Genomic DNA, 19,980 nt, shown 5'->3' on the forward strand with positions numbered 1-19,980 from the left:
CCACTATGTAGGTTGAATTCCTTGCAACCCTAAGTCCTTCATTGTCACATCTGTCATTATGTTTACTGATGAGCCTCCATCAATCAATGCATCTGAAATAAAGCATCATTCTATCCATACACTAATCTCTGGGGTTCCAGGATCTAGGAAGGCATTAGCCACATCTACTTCCTTTACAGGTTCCGGGGCCTTATTAGTCTTGGTCGCTGTTAAAGGAGCGATCCTTAATCCACGACTGTCGGAATGTTAGGTTTGGTTTAAAAGTGTCTAGGTCATTGACCAAGTCATAATCTTTGATAGGATCCACAGGCTTCTCCAGCCAGCTGGGGAATGGGGCTACACCCATTTTCATCTTTCCTTTTTCTTCTAGTAATTGCAGCATCGACACTTCCTCTGTTTCTGGAGGTGCTTCAGTATCATCTATCTCCTGGGCCTCTAGTCCTGTTTCTAGGACTGTCTCTGTAACTCTCTGTGGCACTGCATTGCTCTGTACTGCACTGTTCTGTTCTGTACTGCTCTGTCCCTCTATTGGTAGGATGAACTTCACAGTCTTGGAAAGAGAGTTATTTTCGTTTTGAACAATTGGTTCCTTCTTCTTGGTGCGCGTGACAACAGCAACTTCCAACTCTACCAAATTGGAGGTAGGCTCTTATACCTTCTGTTGGCTATCAGTGCCATTGGCCTTTACAGGGGCTGGGCTTGGACAGTCCTTTGCAATGTGGCCTTCTCCTTTGCATCGGCTGCATAAGGGCTTGTAATCCACAGATCGTTTAGGGTTTGGACAATTTGGGGAGATATGACCCTTTTCTCCACACCTATAACATTCCAATTTTGATCTCTGACCACCGCCAGACTGTCGGCCTCTGTAACTTTGAGAGGAAAACCTCCTTGGACCAAAATTAGGACCAAATTCCCTAGGCTTTGGTCCAATATCCTGTGTTGTCATTTTGGATTTCAACAAGTTAAGTCTTGTATTTTTATCATTTTGTCTTCGTTTATGAATCTCTTTCAGAGAGCAAATATCCTCTGTATGGTTCTTTGGCAAACAATAGGAACAGAAGGCTCCAGGAATGGTTGGTTTTCGGGTACATTCAGTGGCTAAATGTCCCGCTTGATGACACTTTCCACACCATGTATTAGAGCACATCACATCTCTTCCAGCTCCCATAGGAGTAGATATATTGGCAGTATTCACCTTCAGCGTCTGTAGCTGCTCTGTAATCACATCCAGAAGCTCTTTCTTGATACTTGCAACTAAGTTGGATAAGTAGTCCTTCAGATTTTCACCTCCTGAAGTGCTTGTAGTAGGGTTTTGGGAAGCTTCTGTAATTACTGCATACACTGGTTGGGTCGATCCAGAAGGTCCTCTATTCTGGCTTTGATTCAGAGCTCCTGCTGAGACTTGGGGTTGTTGATTCTAGTTGGTAGGGTTCCACTGTTGTTGAGTCACCATTAGAGGAACTGTTTGAGGCCACTATTGTTGTGGTTGAACCATCATTTGAGGCACTGTCGTCTGTGGTGACCATAGCGGATTAGGTGCATTATACTGCGGCATTGTTTGCATCTGGGGATAGGGTTAGGGAACTATCCCTGGGACTGCATTAGGTGGGTATACCATTCCTGGCATGGGAGGAGGTAAGACTCCTCTTCTTGGAGTCATTGACAGCCTTGCTTCAACTTCGTCATACAATCTTGCACCTTCCACTGCAACTTGCAGATTCTGGTTGTAGGCCTTTGAGAAACACTCCTTTTTGAATGCCTTCATCTAAATGATGGTTAGTCCATCTCTTTAGGATGGATTCCATTCGCGAGACATATGCTACTACTCTTTCTTCAGAGGACTGACTTAGGTTCATAAACTCCTCTCATATCCGCTCTTCAAAACCTTCACGCCTGAATTTAGTGAGGAAGGCCAACTTCAAGTTGTCCCATGTGCCAAAAGTTCCTGCTGCTTGTCTCTCATATCACTAAAATGCCGCACCCTTGAAAGTGGCGGAAAATATCGCTAACCAATGCTCAGGGTTCTGGCATTGTTAGCCACACATGCTACCATAAATTCTGCTACATGAAGATTAGGGTCTTTATTATACTCTCCCTTAAAAACTGGCAATGGGACTACATTTGCTGGCCTGTCATCAATATTTCCAGGATGAATTTGACTAGGAAGGAGACCTTGAGTTGCCATAGGGACTTCTGTAAAGAGTGCTTTTAGGGTGTCAAAGGAGGCTTCTGCTGCGAGCTTGTTCTCAGCTTTGATTTTTGCCTTCTCTCTTCTTACGTACCTTTGGACTCGTTCTAACACTTGCCTCTTGATTGCGTCATTCATCAGGGGGTTGGCTCCAACCAGTTGGTCTGTACTCAATAGGATAGTATCAGAGAGGGGCTTCAATCTCTGATGGATTCTCTGGCCAACATCTCTTCTACTTCCTTCTTTTCAACATCTCTGAATTCGGCTTTCAAACCACTACTAAGAGGAAGATATTCCATTTTGAAAGTATCAAAACTCATTCTTCTTAGGATCGCTGTTGTGTCATTATAATAATGCCAGCTTCTGAGGGTTTCAACATTATATGTTGTGAAAAACACTCTGTCTACCAACTTCCAGTGGGTTGCTAATTGGACAAACATAAGATTTTTAGTGCACCAAGCATCCCACTTATCTTGTTGTTGAGCATCCACGAACAAATTCCAACTCTTCTCCTTCTTGTTTTCGTGAACCTCTACAGACCACAACTCCTGAAGCTTCTTCACAATCTCCCACTTGATGATGTCTGGAAACTTCTCAATGAATGCCAAATCTTCCATGATGGTCATTCTCTCTGTTTCTACTCTTCAGTTTGTTCCCAAATAATTTTCCACCAAGATGCAAGTTTCTGCTGCTTCAACAAGAAGAGGAAACAGTCCGCCATATAGAGCATGCATCATGATGATGATATGTTTCCACCATTGTGGGATGAACTTCCTATGGAAAGTGGCTTTGATAATGAGAATCTCCAACTCTTCAGTGGAAGAAGGAACTTTGCAAACATCCGTTGAATTCTCCTCTTCTTGGCAATGTCATTTCCTTCATTTTCAGCCTCTTCTGATGCTTGTTGATGGCAAGTTTCCCCGACTGCGCACCAAAAACATGGAGCCCCGAGAGGAACACCAAGGTAAAGGGGATTCTATTGCAATAAAATCTATCTTGTAACATCAACAAGCTTTCATTTCATTCTTTTGATCATCAAAACAAAGAAAACAGCAATTCTTCACACAGCATCATAGTAGATATCTCCCACGGATTTGATAGAATCAACCATAATCTTCAACATCTTCATAAAATCCATCAATAGAACAAAGAACATATAAGAATAAACCATTTTTGAATGAAAATCAATCACATAGTATTCATCTTCAATGTCTTCATAGTTTTCTCTCTCAATCTCTCATATACAGTTACACTGTTTTGATAGAATTGACTATCTCTGGCTCTCTCTCTCTCTCTCTCTCTCTCTCTCTATCAAGAGTACATCATATCCTCACTACAATACTCTCTTAATAACTCTCAATAATCTTTATTAAGTCGTGGATACACCTCCCAAGAGGTATGTCTGATATGAAGAGGCACCAGAGCTACTACAATGTCTCTTCACAGGTCACTACTGTCATTGTCACTCAGTCTTCAGCAGTTGTTTCTTCCATTTGTTTTAGCTCTTTTGAACTTAGATTCATCCTTTCCAAAAGGTAGAAAACTTTCCCAAAGTCTCGCATACATTCTACAGAACACTTACAAAAGGTCTACAGAACAGTACAGTACAGTACCAGAGCAGCTACAGAACAGTTACAGAGCAGAGACAGAGCAGAGATAGAGACTCTATAGAAGATTTACAGAGGGTTACAGAAGGTCATCAGAATCTCATAACGCATACTCAAACCATTCCAAACTATCAAAAACTATTCAATAGGCTTCCAAAAGATCTAAATCTTCATCAATCATCAATCCATGCTTCATACAGAAGAAAATCAGAACAAAACAAAAGCTATACAGAACCAATCAGAACCTATCAGATCATCACAGAGCTTCATATCTCTACTAAGAATCATCATGAACTTCCAAAACATAATCAATATCATCCAAAACACTCTCAAACACTTCCATTATCAACCATACATCACTCTAAATCCATCAAAAATCAATCATTCAGACCTCAAAAACAACAAAAATCAATCCAAAATTCAGTCTTTTTCCACTCTCAACAAGCTTGGAGTGCTTGAGTACAATAGACCTTTGACATGAGCCTATGCTAATTGAGATAAATGGTCACTTATTAGTACAAGTGACCATTTATCTAATTTACCATGTTATTGATAATAATAAATTTTTGAATTTGTTGCACAAATGTCTAAGGGGCTTAATTAAATTATTAGTGATAAGCTTGGCAAGCATAACTTCCATGCTTTGAAGTTCAAATTGACAAATTTCCTTATAGATAAATGTTATTGGGACTACATTGAACAAGATAATGCTAAGCCCCTAGAGTTACTAGATGAAAATTCCATGCCCAAGGAGGCCAAGGCACTTAAGGAATGGAACCAAGGTGCTCTAAAAGTTGTGTATTAGCTTTCCATAAATTTTTCAGATAGTATGATTGGGCATGTACAAGATGCATTTTGGTCAAGCAGTTTGGTACAAATATCAAAGCGGAAAGCTATCATTAAAGTTTAAGTTAAACAATGTCAAGCATGGAAATCTCTATATCAATGATTATGCATTGAAGATTAAGAGCATCATTGAAGCTCTTGGATCTATTAAAGTATAGGTCAATGATGATGATATAGTGGCTACATGTTTGGATGGTTTGGGTGAGTAGTACTACAAGCAATTCAAAACCTCCATCAACACAAGAGATATATCATCATTTTGTAGATCTTATATCTATGTTGATATTAGAAAAGGAAAACTTTGAGACTTGGCATATTCTCATCACAAAGTAAGAACAATTTTGAATATATGCTCTACTCTAATACAAGTAGAGGTAGAGGTCATGGTGGTAGAGGCTACGATGGTGGCCATTATGTGCAAAATTAGGTGCAATCATGACTCATAGGAGTAGTCGCATACATGTGGGAAATGGTAGAGGCCATAGGGGGAGCCATAGAGGATATGGTAGACATAACATAGGTTATGAAAATAGAGAATTCAGTAATTATGGTCAAAAATGGCATATTGCATATGATTTTCTAGAAATTAAAAGAGGTGAACATAATAGAAACGAAATAAGATAGCATAAAAACTATGCATCTACCAATAATTACATTGATAATGAGAAGTTATTTATTATGAAACCACATGATGAATGTAGTGAATACAGATGCATCATTAGTGAGTGATAATGTATGGTATGTGAATTCACATGCCTATAACCATATGACATCTCATGGAGAATGGTATAGAGAAATGAAAAATCCTAAAATGCTTGGTTTTTTGAAAATAAGTGACAATATATTGCATCCTATTGCTCGTAGTGGGAGTGTTCCATTCTCTATGATGCAGGATAGAAAAGTTGTGTGTTTGGTTAATGTCGTGTATGTGCCTAATATTATAAAGAATTTGGTTTGTGTTGGAAAAATGGTTGAGTAGGGATTGCAAGTAAAGTTCAATCAAGATGACTACTTTCCTAGAAGATTTCAAGAATGATTTCAAATCGGTTGCAAAAGGCAAGCATGTGGGAAGAGTGTTAATATTGGATGTAAATGTAGTTGAGCTGAGGCTTGCTATTTTTACACAAGATGAAGAGTTGTGGGTGATATTGATATTTGGCATAAACATATTGGCCATGTTAATGTGCAGTGGTTGAAGAGTATGCAGTCATGTGAAATTGTGATAAGATTGCCTAAGTTTAGAGTGGCTAATATGCAAAAAGCATATGATGAAGAATGCCGATTTGGAAAACAGACAAGGCATGCATTTTCTGATAATAAACATGGAAGCATACATTTACTTGATGTTGTACATTTGGATCCTATAAGTACTACATCAATGGTTGGATATAAGTATTATGTGACATTTATTGATGATCCTATAAGGAAGATATGGATGTATTTCATGAATGAGAAAAGGGAAATATTCTCACTTTTAAGATTTTAAAAATTTGGCTGAGAAACAAACATGTATATAGATTAAGTGCTCAAGCTTATATAAAGAGAAAAAGTGTCTCTGCAATGAATTAAATAATTTTGTGAAATAGCATGGAATTTAGAGGCATTTCACATATAAGTATACTCCTCATCAAAATGATGTTGCTAAAAGGAAGAATATGTGCATTGTAGAAATCGCATAAACCTTGATGGCTAAAAAGAACATGCCTCACTATTATTGGGTTGAAGTTGTTTTTACAACTACGTATATTATGAACATGACTCCCATTGCTACAATGTATGATGTGACACCAAAGGAGACGTTTATTAGTAAGGAACTAGATGTTGGACAATATGTGCTTAACATAATTGGGATGTTTGGATGCACTGCTATTACTTCAAGATCCTTGACCACTTAATCAACAACTACCTCTCTTGTAGCCTCTTGCACATGAACACAAGATTTGTTTGTAGTGAATGTGTAAAGTATATTTTCAATGAGACGAAGGATTCTTGTAGCACACCACGATCCAAGATGCACCTCCTAGGTTCTCAAATCCTCCACGGACTTTGTCATGCTAGAGGAGAGCAGGGTAAGGCATGAGAAAAGATGGAGGCTTCACCTCTTGGTCCTTCACCCCCTCTCTCTCTCTCTCTCTCTCTCTCTCTCTCTCTCTCTCTCTCTCTCCATTAGGGGAGTTTTGAGGTCAATTTTTGGCCCTGTCAGAAATTGAGGAGAGAGAAAGTTATGTGCAATTTATAAAATATACCAATGGGAAAAACAATCACAATCCAAGGGAAAATTAGCCCTTAATGGTGGAAGCATGGTTTGGTATGGTACAATAAAAGGATTAGTTTTGTATGTGCCCAGTTGGTGCTTCCATGAATTCTTACTTTGAATTTTGGAGGGAAATCCCTAGATAAGAAAAGTTAAAATTATATAGAATTTTGAGCACGTCACTGGCCCAAATGATATCAAGCCACATTGTATGTCTATGGTGTCATTATGATTGTGTATGGATGGAGTTCAATCGAGTAGATTCGAGTTTGAACTATTGAGAAATGTCCTATCCCGCAAATGAATCTCGCCATCATCCAATTGATGAGGCATAGGAGATGTGCTAAAGCTCGCTACCCTAGATGTAACACAAGCCCCCCTCTAGCCATTAAGCTCTCAACATAGCTCCCAAAGCTCTTTGCTGTGCCACTCAAACTCTCTTCTGGTGCTTTGCACCCAGTTTGCAAGTTTTTCCAGTTGCCATGAGGACTCCATCAAGGAAGGGACCCGTTAAAACTACCCTAGTGAGGCCCCCAATGACGAAGTGCAACGAGGGGATGAAATCCCCTCATAGCATCAACAAAACACCATGGTTTGTGCTAGAGGAGACATGGACCCCAACAACTAGTGCAAGTAAGAATAGCTGCTCCATGGAGTAATCTAATAAAACATCAGTCTAGTTTAATGATGAAGACAAATCCTCAACAAAACCTAGAGGTGAGCTTCCATGGTATTACTCTCTTTGGGATTCACTTTCTTTGTTCTGTGTTTTTTCACATTTAGCTAGGACTTCATGTAGTTTGCCATATTGGCACATATGGTCGATCTCAATGTTTCAATTCTTAAGAGCTTGTTGCTCAGTCATGACCTCATGTGGTTTAAACCCACAATGGGTCACCACGAAGTGAAAAAGGCGAAGGGTGGAGAGTGCCATATTGCTTTTGGTGGTGACCCTTTTGTGCAGTGAACCTGATGGGTCAATACCAAGCAAGAGATCCCCATCTCAATGGTGAAGGGACCTCATATTGCATGGTCGCGACCCTCATATGTGGTGAGGGTGAGAATTGTGTTTAGGAGGTGAGAAAAGCTTGTAGATTAGGGAGCCAACCAATGCTAAAAAATGCAACCCTACTTGACCTTCCTTTGTTTGTAGCCCTGCATATGCATGGCAATCAAATTATAGCTCTTCCCATATGCAAGCCAAGTTGGCTCCACGAGACTTAGGAGACTGACTTTTGCTTGTATCCTTGAGATAGGTAAAATGGTTGCTTTAACCTACATCTACATAGCTAATATTTATGTAGGAGTGTGAATGCAAGATGATGTAGGAGAGATTGAAGTCATGCAAGATGCAAATAAGGCTTGGAAGAAGCTAGCATATTGTTGGTGGATTGATACCAAAGGAAACACTCAATAATTTTTAGTCTCTGACAAAAAACACCCACAATGAAATGCATTTAGGATAAGCTACAAGATCTTATAGGAAAAAGGTCACAGTAGGGTTATTCTTTGAGGTTGGATTTGGTTTCACAAACCATATCTGAAGACATGAAGAATGATGTGCTCTGTGGGCACAATGAGAAGCTAGTAGACTTCCAAAGCAATTTGCAAATCTCTGGCTTGCAATCGCCTACACCTTGATCAACACACTGGAAGGGTCAACTATAGCTATTGCTATGAATATCTAGTTTTAAGAATCTAAGGTTCTCTGAACACTTGATTGTAGATAGTGAAAACTAGAGTTGACTAGACTAGTGGTCATCTACACCAAATTTTGATAAAGAAAATGAGCTACATTATCACTACCATCAATCCCACTGATGAGCAATAGGTGATAATAACATCATCCCAAATTTTATATGCATTAGGTATTGTTTTCCTTTCAAAAGAGAGCCATGGTATGTCTAACCTCGAGTATCGATTGGCATCTCTCAAGGGAAAATTTAGGGAAAAATAAAATGGAAGAGTACCCATAGTTGAGATAAATTTATTGTATGGCAAAGGAGCTACACCAGGAGTATGGCTTGAGTCTTGAAGGGGTGCTTCCAAAGGACTTAGGCAAAGATGCCCTCTGTGAAGACTAGTGGTTGACTATCTTCAAACACAAGCACCAAAAAGGTGCAAAGATCTACCTAAGTCATGTGCACCCTCACTTGGCAAAAGATTGCAGGTTGCTTCTCCACAAGGTGTATCAAGCACCTCCATCTTGTAGTGAGATCACAGCCAGGTTTGCATGGTGTTATGCATTTGAGCGATACCATGATGGGACAGAAGACCTCGAAGGCCACAAAGTGACATGGGCCACGTTTGGGAAAAGTGTGATTTAGATGTGTAGGAGCAAGCTGGGGGGTTTGGAAAAGAAGATTGAGACATGGAGGAAGGGAAAATGGTGCCTCTCAGGCTGGTGTCTCCTCCTGGAAAGAAGCCTTGCTTTGAAAACTCTGTGAGTGAGATTTGTACAGAGCCATGGGGCCTGGGTATATAGGGTGGTCTGTGATTACATTGTTGACTTGGAGTCATTGTTGGAGAGGATGCTTAGCAAGACCACGAGTACATTGAATAGGCTATAGGAGCTAAAGGCTTCAATCCAAAAAAAAGAAGGCATTGCTCAAATATGAGAGGTCGAATGCAGTGGCCCACAAGTAGATAAAGGACGACATTAAAGTATATGAAGCACACCTCCAAGAGCTCCAACATTAAATTTCGTGTAATCATGTAGAGGTAAAGGAGGTGGAGGATAACCTAGGAGTGAGCCAAAAAATGCTGCAACATCTCAGCTCAATGTACATTGTGTTGGTTTTTCTGTGGTACTGCCTCTTAATCTTGTGGGAGCACTTGGTGGTTTTGGATACACTTGGTACTCTTGAAACCCTTTCAGTACCATCTGGTGCTTCTTGGAACTCTCTAGCTAATGTCCTTACTAAAAAGCTTATCGGTACAAACTTTGGCACTTTTGGTATATTTTGGTGTTTCTTGTACTCTTTGGTACATTTGGTCTTGTTTGATACATTTGGTTCTCTTTGATGCATTAGGTTTAGGGGTCTCATTTGGTGCATTAGTGAACCTTTGGTGGAATTGGTGCTTTATTGTTTCTTAATCATTTCGGAGCACTTGGTTGTTTTGGATACATTGGGTACCCTTGAAACCCTTTTAGTACCATTTGATGTTTCTTGCTGCTCTCTTTGGTTTTTCTCATCACATTAACAAGCTTATTTATATTACCGCATGCTCTTTTTGGGATATTTTGATGGTTCTTGCACTCATTGGTATATTTTAAGCTCTTTGATACTTGAAGCATTTGGTAGAACTTGGTACATTCTTTTTGAACCTTTGGTGCTTTTTGGAACCTTTGGTGGTATTTGAACTATTATTGAGATATTTTGGCTGTTCTTGCACTCTTTGGTATATTTTAAGCTCTTTGATACTTGAAGCATTTGGTAGAACTTGGTACATTCTTTTTGAACCTTTAGTGCTAGGACGACATTAAAGCATATGAAGCACACAAGAGCTCCAACATCAAATTTCATGTAATCATCTAGAGATAAAGGAGGTGGAGGCTAACCTAGGAGTGAGCCAACAAATGCTGCAACATCTCAGGGTCAGTGAGAATATAAAACGATTGGGACAAGAGATTGAGCTTGATTAGGTATACGCAATGTACTTTGTCTTGGTTTTTCTGTGGTACTGCCTCTTAATCTTGTGGGAGCACTTGGTGGTTTTGGATACACTTGGTACTCTTGAAACCCTTTCAGTACCATCTGGTGCTTCTTGGAACTCTCTAGCTAATGTCCTTACTAAAAAGCTTATTGGTACAAACTTTGGCACTTTTGATATATTTTGGTGTTTCTTGTACTCTTTGGTACATTTGGTCTTGTTTGATACATTTGGTTCTCTTTGATTCATTAGGTTTAGGGGTTTCATTTGGTGCATTAGTGAACCTTTGGTGGAATTGGTACTTTATTGTTTCTTAATAATTTTGGAGCACTTGGTTGTTTTGGATACATTGGGTACTCTTGAAACCCTTTTAGTACCATTTGATGTTTCTTGCTGCTCTCTTTGGTTTTTCTTGTCACATTAACAAGCTTATTTATATTACCGCATGCTCTTTTTGGGATATTTTGGGACCTTTGGTGGTATTTGAACTGTTATTGGGATATTTTGGTGGTTCTTGCACTCTTTGGTATATTTTAAGCTCTTTGATACTTGAAGCATTTGGTAGAACTTGGTACATTCTTTTTTAACCTTTAGTGAAATTGGTGCTTTCTAGTGGTTTTTGGAACCTTTGGTGGTATTTTAACCTTTGGTGCAATAGGTGCTTTTTGGTACTTCCTCTTAATCTTTTTGTAGCATTTTGCATTTTTGGATACACTTGTTACTTTTGAAACCGTTTCAGTGCCATCTGGGGCTTCTAAATACTCTCTATTTGTTTTCATTACTAAAAAACTAATTAATATTACCTTAATCTCTTTTAGATATATTTTGGTGGCATTTGTAATCAGTGTACTTAAAGCTTTATGGTACATGAAGTAGGCTATTGAATTTGGTATATTTGGTACTTTTTGGTTCCTTTGGTACTAAATGTTTTCTTGTACTCTTTGGTACCTTTAGTGTTTATTGGTACATCCTTATGCTATTTTTTGTACAAAGGTTCCCTTTGGCGTTGTTTGTAGCTATTATTGGTATTATTTGGGGGAGATAATTGGCAGTCATTGGAATATGGTTGGTAATGGTATAATGGTTGAATGTTTTGGTACTTGCTGCTTGGTTCTTGCGATGTTTTATTTTTGTAAGTTTAATCCTCTTTATTTCTTTCAGTTGTTGCAGTCACAATATGACAAGCCATAGGCCTCTTGCAAGGAAGGGCAAGTGCACATAGACTTTGTCAGCCAGATGATCATTGATGTGAAGAAGGGGAAGAGGTTCCACATATTGTAGACAAGACCATCCATGTATTTTGGATTTGTGCTACATGGAGGGAGTTGCTGGAAGCAACACATGTCGTGGTGGGTAGCTTCATACTTGAGTGCCAACTTCAATACCACATCCTTTGCTTTATCACACTTCTGCATAGCAGTGAGTTTTGTGTGAAAGAAGGGTACAATATTGAAATACTTGTAGTGACAAAGGTAGGGATCACTAGGCATCTAAGCTGATCTAAGGAATAGATCCGGCCCGCTTATCCATCCAATTATCCATCATGATTATTTTACATGAAAATTATAATGTCAATTCGATGTGCTCATGCATTTGGGATTACCTGTGCAAGGAACATGTGGTGGTTGAGGTCATCAAAGATGGGAAGATTGTAGATAATATGAAATATGATGATCTAGGGCGAGCAAAATCTATTGTGCCAGCCCCATGTTTGAGGAGTTGTATAGTGCAGAGAAGGTGAGAGATGTTCCACGGGACCTAGACCCCAAGAGTTGGTACTACTAAACCTAAGAACATCGAGGATGACATGCTAGATGTGGAGCATACTAGGGTTGAGAAAGACTCTTTGATTGATGAGGTGGTGCCACATGTCATTGGGGTTGAGGGGGATTTGGATGCTATTGATAACAAAATTGGGGAGGGGGTTGCTGATAGGCCAAAGAGGGGCAACAGGGGGGTTGACAAGAAAGCAAAAGATGCCACACAGGGTGTGGTTCCTAATGACAACCGTAGAAAGTTGGTGGATGAGGTTGTGGGGTTAGATGTTCATGAAGAGATTTTTGAGGGAGCAAGTATAGACATATGGATAGCTGAGGGTGAAGTTGATAGCCTAGATGGTGATACTGGAGGAGTTGCCAAGGCATATGCTAATTTGGAGATGGCCAGTGTGGTAATAAAATCTCCAAGCTCTCATGGTCGTTGTAACAAGCCCCATGCTTGCAAACTATAACTAGTGCAACAATGTTTTCATTACTATAATGCACATGGGCTTTTTTTATCTCCTTCCATTACCTTCTGTTTTATAACCAAGACATTGTACCCTATTTGCCTTGTGCACTCTTCTTGATCTTGGAATAGACATTCAATTTTAGAATATAGTACCAAAGTTACGTTGGGTTCTATAACAGAGGTCTATTGTCTAATACTAGGATGGAACATTGTTAAAATCACACTTGGCATTGTATGGTGCTCACACCACTAGCCACCCACGAGAGTTAGATCCAAGCAATAGGAGGGAACATTATTACTGGGATGGGGCTCTCTCACTTGGTGGTGACCCATGCGGGGTTCACACAGACGCACGACACCACCAAGCGATAATGGTCCACAACTCCCTTGGGAGGTGTCTCCTTTGCATGGTGGTAACCCGTTCGGACCCCTTTTGCACATGATGGTGACCTCCTCAACATGATTCCCCAAGATACCATAGTCAACATTGACATTTTAAAATCTTGAAGATCACCACCTATTGCCACCTACAACATTGTATCACACTTGGCACTTCTGGTGCTCACCCTTGCCACCCACGACATCAGGGTCACCACCAAGTGGTGGGAGGGAACTCCACTACTGTGATGGACCTTCCTTGCTGGTGGTGACCCATGGGGGTTCACAGCATACGAAGGTCACCACTAAGCAATAACGGGCCATATCAACATGATGTTCACCTCCTTATCGTAGTCAACATTGATATTTTTAAAATCTTGGAGATCACCACCTATCGCCACCCACAATATCGAGGGACCACATAATCATAACATCATCATACAATCTAGTGCCTACATGGAGAATGAGGCTTTTTGGTTCTCTAATTATCTCATGCTATGTGATAGTTCTTGTAGTGCATATTACAATACCATAATCAACATTGACATTTATAAAAGCTCAAAGATCACCATGTATCGTCACCCACGACATTGCATCGCCACAAGTTGCAAAAAGTTGAGGTAATGAGAAAAAGGAATGAAATTAACCATACTCAGATCATAGATTGTATGGTTTAGCTAGATAAGGAAAAGGTACCAAATTTCAAATAGAAACTTGCATCTTTGGTGCCAGAATATGGGCTCTCTGAAAGGATGAAAATTCAGTGGCATGCTGCGATAGCTTTGCTGGTGCTGCATTACTTGGCCCCTTCATTCAAGACAGTCACACTCCAGGTGCCTTTGATACTGCAATGCTCTACATTGTTTGCATAAAGTAATCAAAATACTAATATATTTTTATCTCATCATAATCAAGCATAGATGAAGGTAGCCTTCATGGGATTATAATACAATCAGGACAAGTTTGAATGCTACAATCCATCGAATGGAGGAATGGGGACCCTTTCAATTGCTTTAGGTTTGACTCTAATATTTCTTCATAGTTCTTCAAATGCACAAATAGGCATATGGTTGATGCTTGAGGTTTGTAACCAACTCAAATCTCAGATGCATTGATAAAATCCCATTTTAGGGGTCTTTTTACAATGGGCTCCTTTTCCACCAAAAACAACTTCAACCCCTCATGAATGGTGGGGCCAAACCAATATGTATCTTCATTCATGAATCATGGTGATGGCTTCACTTCATTATTTCTATAGAAATATGCCTCTCTTTGATTAGAGTTCATCAACTATTGTATCAACGTTAGCTTCAATGTGCATTCATTCTTACTTAAGAATTTCAAACAAGATAGCTCTATTTAGAAAAGACTACCACATAAGAATTCAAGCTCACCGATGTTATGAAAACTCAACATATACTTTTTTGCACATATTAAATAACAATGAGGTCAAAGTAAACCCTTACCTCACTACCCTAACCAAAACAAGAAGTTTCCAAACACTTGACAATAAGACAACTTCAAGCAAACATATTATTGCACATGATTCCAAATCTAACCAAGTAAAGTTAATGTGCTTTCTAGCAAGTTAGAAAAAGTAGAATGTTCTTTCTATTAAGAAAATGCTTGTAACTTGAATAGATCTACAAGCATATACTAAGACAAGTTGTTAATAGCTCCATCTAAATTCAACAAGAATATATACTCCATCTTGCTTAATGATGGAGATATATTGCATCTTTCCATCTTGGCCCTAAGCACATTGTCTAGAGGTTTCCTCCTTAAACATTTCCACAACTAAATATAACCCTGAGATGCAATCACTTTTAATAACATGGAACTATTACAAACTATGAAGAAGTTTCAACTCTAATTTTTGAAAAGTTAAGAAGACATGTTTCTGACAAGCTCATGCTATAGTTAGCCTTTGAGGAGTAATTTCAGTACTATGAAGAGAGAATAACCATATGTGTACAAGAACTAAAGACTTGGTTGGGATTGGCAACTAGCACCTTGGCCAATTTTAACCAAGGAAGAGATCTCACACTAAAATTTGGTATTGCCAAAGATAAGTCATCTTTGATGTCATACATGGGATACCAAGAAAAAATAGGGAGGCTCAAAACTCAACTACATGCAACAAGGCAAAAGAAAATGAAGCTCGAGAGGCATGAAAGCCAGAGAAGACTAAAGAATATTGTGACATGCAAGCTTGGAAGCAGAGGTTTGTAGGAGAAGAATAGTAGCAATATGGTAATAGTTGGTCACTCACCATGAACTACTTGTATTATTCCTCTTTTTGATGTTGTTGTTGCAATTGACAGGGCTATTCTCCAGCCAGACAAAGTAATGAGGAATGTGAAGAAAGCATCAAAAGCTTAAAGCAACATCATTCCTCCCAAAGTTGTAGGGAGCATGTTGACCCAGAAGAGGTTTAAGAAGGCCAAGGAGTAGTGCATTGAAAAGTTTTTGCAAGGGTCTTGCGTAGACAAAGAGAATATCCAAAGCACCCTGGACATGGTGGGGATTACTAGACAAAGCTACACCCAACTCTTCAAAGTTATTCAAGAGACCTTGAAGAAGAAAAGGGTCAAGGGGTCTTTGCATCCACAGCCATCTTTAGTTCAACAAACAAGACACATCATCAACTAGCAAGTCTTGGAAGTCCTTAGCAAGCCCTTTCACATCATAGCTAGCTATCCTAGAAAGAAGAGAGTGCTAAACTATGACAATTGTAATAACATATTCTTTGACCTAAGGATGTTGCAAAGAGTAATAATCAGGTTTTAAATGCTAGAGCATGCAAAAGTAAATCGTCTTACCATTTTTCTTATCAGCCTAGATGAAACTAAGATTATGAAGGGCAAGAAAATGGAGAGAGTTTCTATCACCTTGATGAATAGGGCTCTTCAGCTACACATCGAGGGGGGTGAAGGCTCGGAGGGCTCAATGCACTTTTGCGTGAAATTAGAGCAAGAGATATGGTGGTTGGGAGCATTTCAAATTAACGTGGAAGCTTTTTACATGTTGGATTGGGTGTTTCAACAAACTTCTATACTTGAGGTGATAAGTGCTCAACAATTAGGGGAGGAACTAAGCATTGAAGGGTTTGGGCAATATAAAGTGGAGTGGAATATGGATGCAAATTTAAAGACAATAAAGTGCATGTATAATGTGTCAAAAGGTGCTATTTCTAAGAGCCCTTGCATTTACTACATGGCCATGGCCATGGAGTACAAATCTACTTGTTCGAACAAGGCACCTGACAAACACACCAACGATCCAAACTTTCAAGCCATTCTAGATATCCCCTAATGTCCACATGTGCATATTGCATGCCTTGTGCAGAATAGTTGAGAAAATTGTGCATCTGTACATTGGATTTGCATGGAAATTGCAACCCTAGAAGGCCATGGATGGTGCTGTTAGGGCTATTGAGAGGGTTTTGTCAAACATTGGTCTCCATGAGGGGAATGTTTGATCAAGGTAGATTCTCAGGGATCCAAAAATGAAAATAGTGTCCCTAGGAAACCCTCGATAGGTGGGGTTAAGGCTAGAAGCTTTTTTTGCTTCCATGGCAAGCATGGAAAAGGTTCTTCCCATGTCCATCACAACCAACAAAAAGTGCTACACAATGTAGTCAAAGACCATGGGGATGATGGAAGAGCAAGGAATAGGAAGACCAAAGTTTGGGAGGCATTGGACATAGTGTTCTTGTATTGTGATAAAATAACCTGGTCCATTGAGGATCTCCTGGCCTTCAAGAAGGCTCTCAACAAGTTTAAATCCTCCATGAAGGATGTTTGGGGAGAAAAAAATTTCATGTACTACATGGTAAGGAAGTTTCTTCAACTTTTTTTTTTTAATTTCAAAAGAAAGGAAAAGAAAATATGAGGCCTCATTGATACCTGCAAAAGGGGGTTGAAATCCCTCGTCCCACATGAGAGGGACACATACAGAGAGCAAGAGCAAGAACCTAGTAGGTGGCCAACGAGGCAGGTGGCATAGAGGCTCTTGGGCTAATTGAACACAGCCTGATTAGCTCAATCACCTCTAAGCCTTACCCCACCACCTCAATTTCCATCATGCTGAGCCCCTCCGAGCCCTCCAAGCCCTCCAAGGATAAGCCCCTCCAAGTTTTGATCCTCAAGCTCCTTTAGGTCCCACCCCACCACTTCGAGCCCCTCCAGGTCTAGGCCTTCAAGTTCCTCTAGGTCCTACACCACCAATTCAAGCCCCACCACTCCAAGCCCCTCCAAGGCAAACCCCACCACTCCGAGCCCCTCCAGGTCTTGCCCCTCAAGGATATTCAAGAGGAGCCCTACCAACCCAAGTCCCTCAATGCCGAGCCCCCCAAGGAGGAGCCCCTTCAAGCCACCCCTACAAAGAGGAGGACCCCAAGGACTAGGTCCTTTAGGCCAAGCCCCACTACCCGCAATCATCCTCGATAAGTGTAGGGCCCCAACTTGCAACTGCTCCCTTCTTCTCACTAGCACCTTCTTGCACCTCTGCCTCCACCTCAGCTCCTCAACATCTACTGGTTTTGATGGAGGATAAGCTCGTCCTCCATAATGAGCTCAACCTCGTTCTCAATGAGTGCTTGTTTTGACAGTCATGGTGTTGGGATCTAAAACAGGATTGACACTAGCTCTGGGACTCTAGTCGGGCCTCTTATGCTCATCAAACCACTCTCATGGCCTCATAGCTAGGAGCGTTTGGAGGCTACACACTAATCTAAATAAATCATGTGTTTGTATCGATTTGTAATCCAATGATATTTCCCATTCTAACTCCAATAGACGGAGTATCCCACACATTCAGGTGATCAGCACCTTGATTCACATACACAAAGAGATCCCCCCAATAGAGTACTATGGTTCCTACGGCTGTCCTGCACCTTGAGGATTGGCCCCATGAGGATGTACCATCTCCAACATAAAACACAAGCGTAAAAAGGTCCTCTCATAATATAAATGTAATGATCCAAGAGACTATATATATTCCTCACTTAATCCATTTTTCAATATATCGCACTATTCTACAGCAAAGGAAAATCTTACACTCTCAATGTTGGTTGTCACCTAAACATACAATTGTAGTGCATCCAAGAATTTATCTTTTGATATCATATTTAGATTGCATATGCTAAGCATATGACACTCTGTGCTCAAATAACTTAACTAAAAACCAACCAATGTGAAGTGCACAAACAATCTTTTCATAATTTCTTTCTACTAGCATCGTGCTACATTGGTAAGGAACAATACCGGGCTAACTTGTGCTACTGAACCCTTTAAGACTTATATAAACCATGGCTATATGCTAAGATATGCAAATAAATAAGCAACTTAATCAAATATCTTACCATTGTAGGCCCACCCCCCACCATTTACGTTTTTCTTGCTTGCACATGTATGTAGAGAGTTTTTGTCATAATTTTTCATAAGAACAAGCTCTAAACATGCACTTTAACATACAAATGGAGATAAAATGAGGCTCACCCTCATGTTATACTTTCATTACAAAATCATAAACATTCTCCTCATTTTTTGTAATTTTAAACACACAATTTTATTTTTTCTTAATTTTTTTCATTCATTTGACTATTTTTCATGATTTTTTCCATTTATTTCAACATAAATTATTGATTTTTTGAGTTTTATAATTGTATGACTTATGTGAAGTGTACTCCATTAGCATACTCATTTTCATGCCATGCGAATATCATTTATTCTCCAAAATCAAGAACAATATCATTTTTCATTAAATCCCATGTTTCAAGTTTTGCGGTTTTATTATTTTTAATATACATGAAGAAAAACGAATCAATTTTTTAAATTATAGATATCCACAAATATATTTCAACTATTTCCAATAATATTTCCATCATATGCACAAAAGATTCATCATAATAATTAAATAAAAGTTGCTTACTTTAAAATCCGCATACAAATGCCTCATATTTTGAAAAAGTGGAGCGATTGATGCTATTTTCCAGCCATTTTTTGCTGACGCATCCAAATCACTCTATCTACATGCCATTATGTTTTCAAACCATCGTCCATCTTTACTTCATCGAATCAACCTCCCTCCCCCCCTCTCATATGCAGCCATAATATGAAAATGAGGAACAAAGAGGAGAGAGAAACATGAGAGAAAATGACTAAAATTGGATCTTTTCATTCCCTTCATCAAATTGTGTGGTTTGAAGCATCAGATGGCGAATAATTTTAGCATTCCATTCCTCGGAGATGGAGGAGGATTGTAACTGTCAAGATTGTGGGAGAGAAGGAAGGAGTCTCACTTGAAGCTTTCTTGCTTGCACAATGGAGGAAGACACACAAAGGTGGAGGCTGAAAACAGTTTTTATCTTCTTAGTTGTGTAAGCCAAAAGAACTCTAGTACAAAGAAATAGAAGAACCCTATATATGGGTCTCAAACCAAACTCAACTAACTAAGGTGGCATACTAACTGAGCCACGAACTAGAATAGATAAGGATAGCTATCATGTAGCTATTATTCATGGGCGGTGTACCAACCGCATCTGCAACTGACACGTCGGTGACATAAATGCACAACGGTCACCCTGGCGTATCACGAGTGGAGCTCGATATCTCAACACTCCCCCTCGAGCTCAATCCCAATTCCTGCACACCAAGCAGGTCTCTGAACTTGCGCAGCTTCTCTGCGCCCAATGCCTTTGTGAATATGTCAGCTACCTGATCCTCTGTGCTGACATAAACTAGATCAATAAGACCTAGTAAAACCCTCTCTCGCACATAGTGATAATGCACCTCAATGTGCTTTGTTCTAGCATGATAGAC

This window comes from Lygodium microphyllum, chromosome 20 (assembly GCF_053477565.2).
Source record: "Lygodium microphyllum isolate KBCC chromosome 20, Lygodium_microphyllum_v1.1.10, whole genome shotgun sequence".
Classification (NCBI taxonomy): domain Eukaryota; kingdom Viridiplantae; phylum Streptophyta; class Polypodiopsida; order Schizaeales; family Lygodiaceae; genus Lygodium; species Lygodium microphyllum.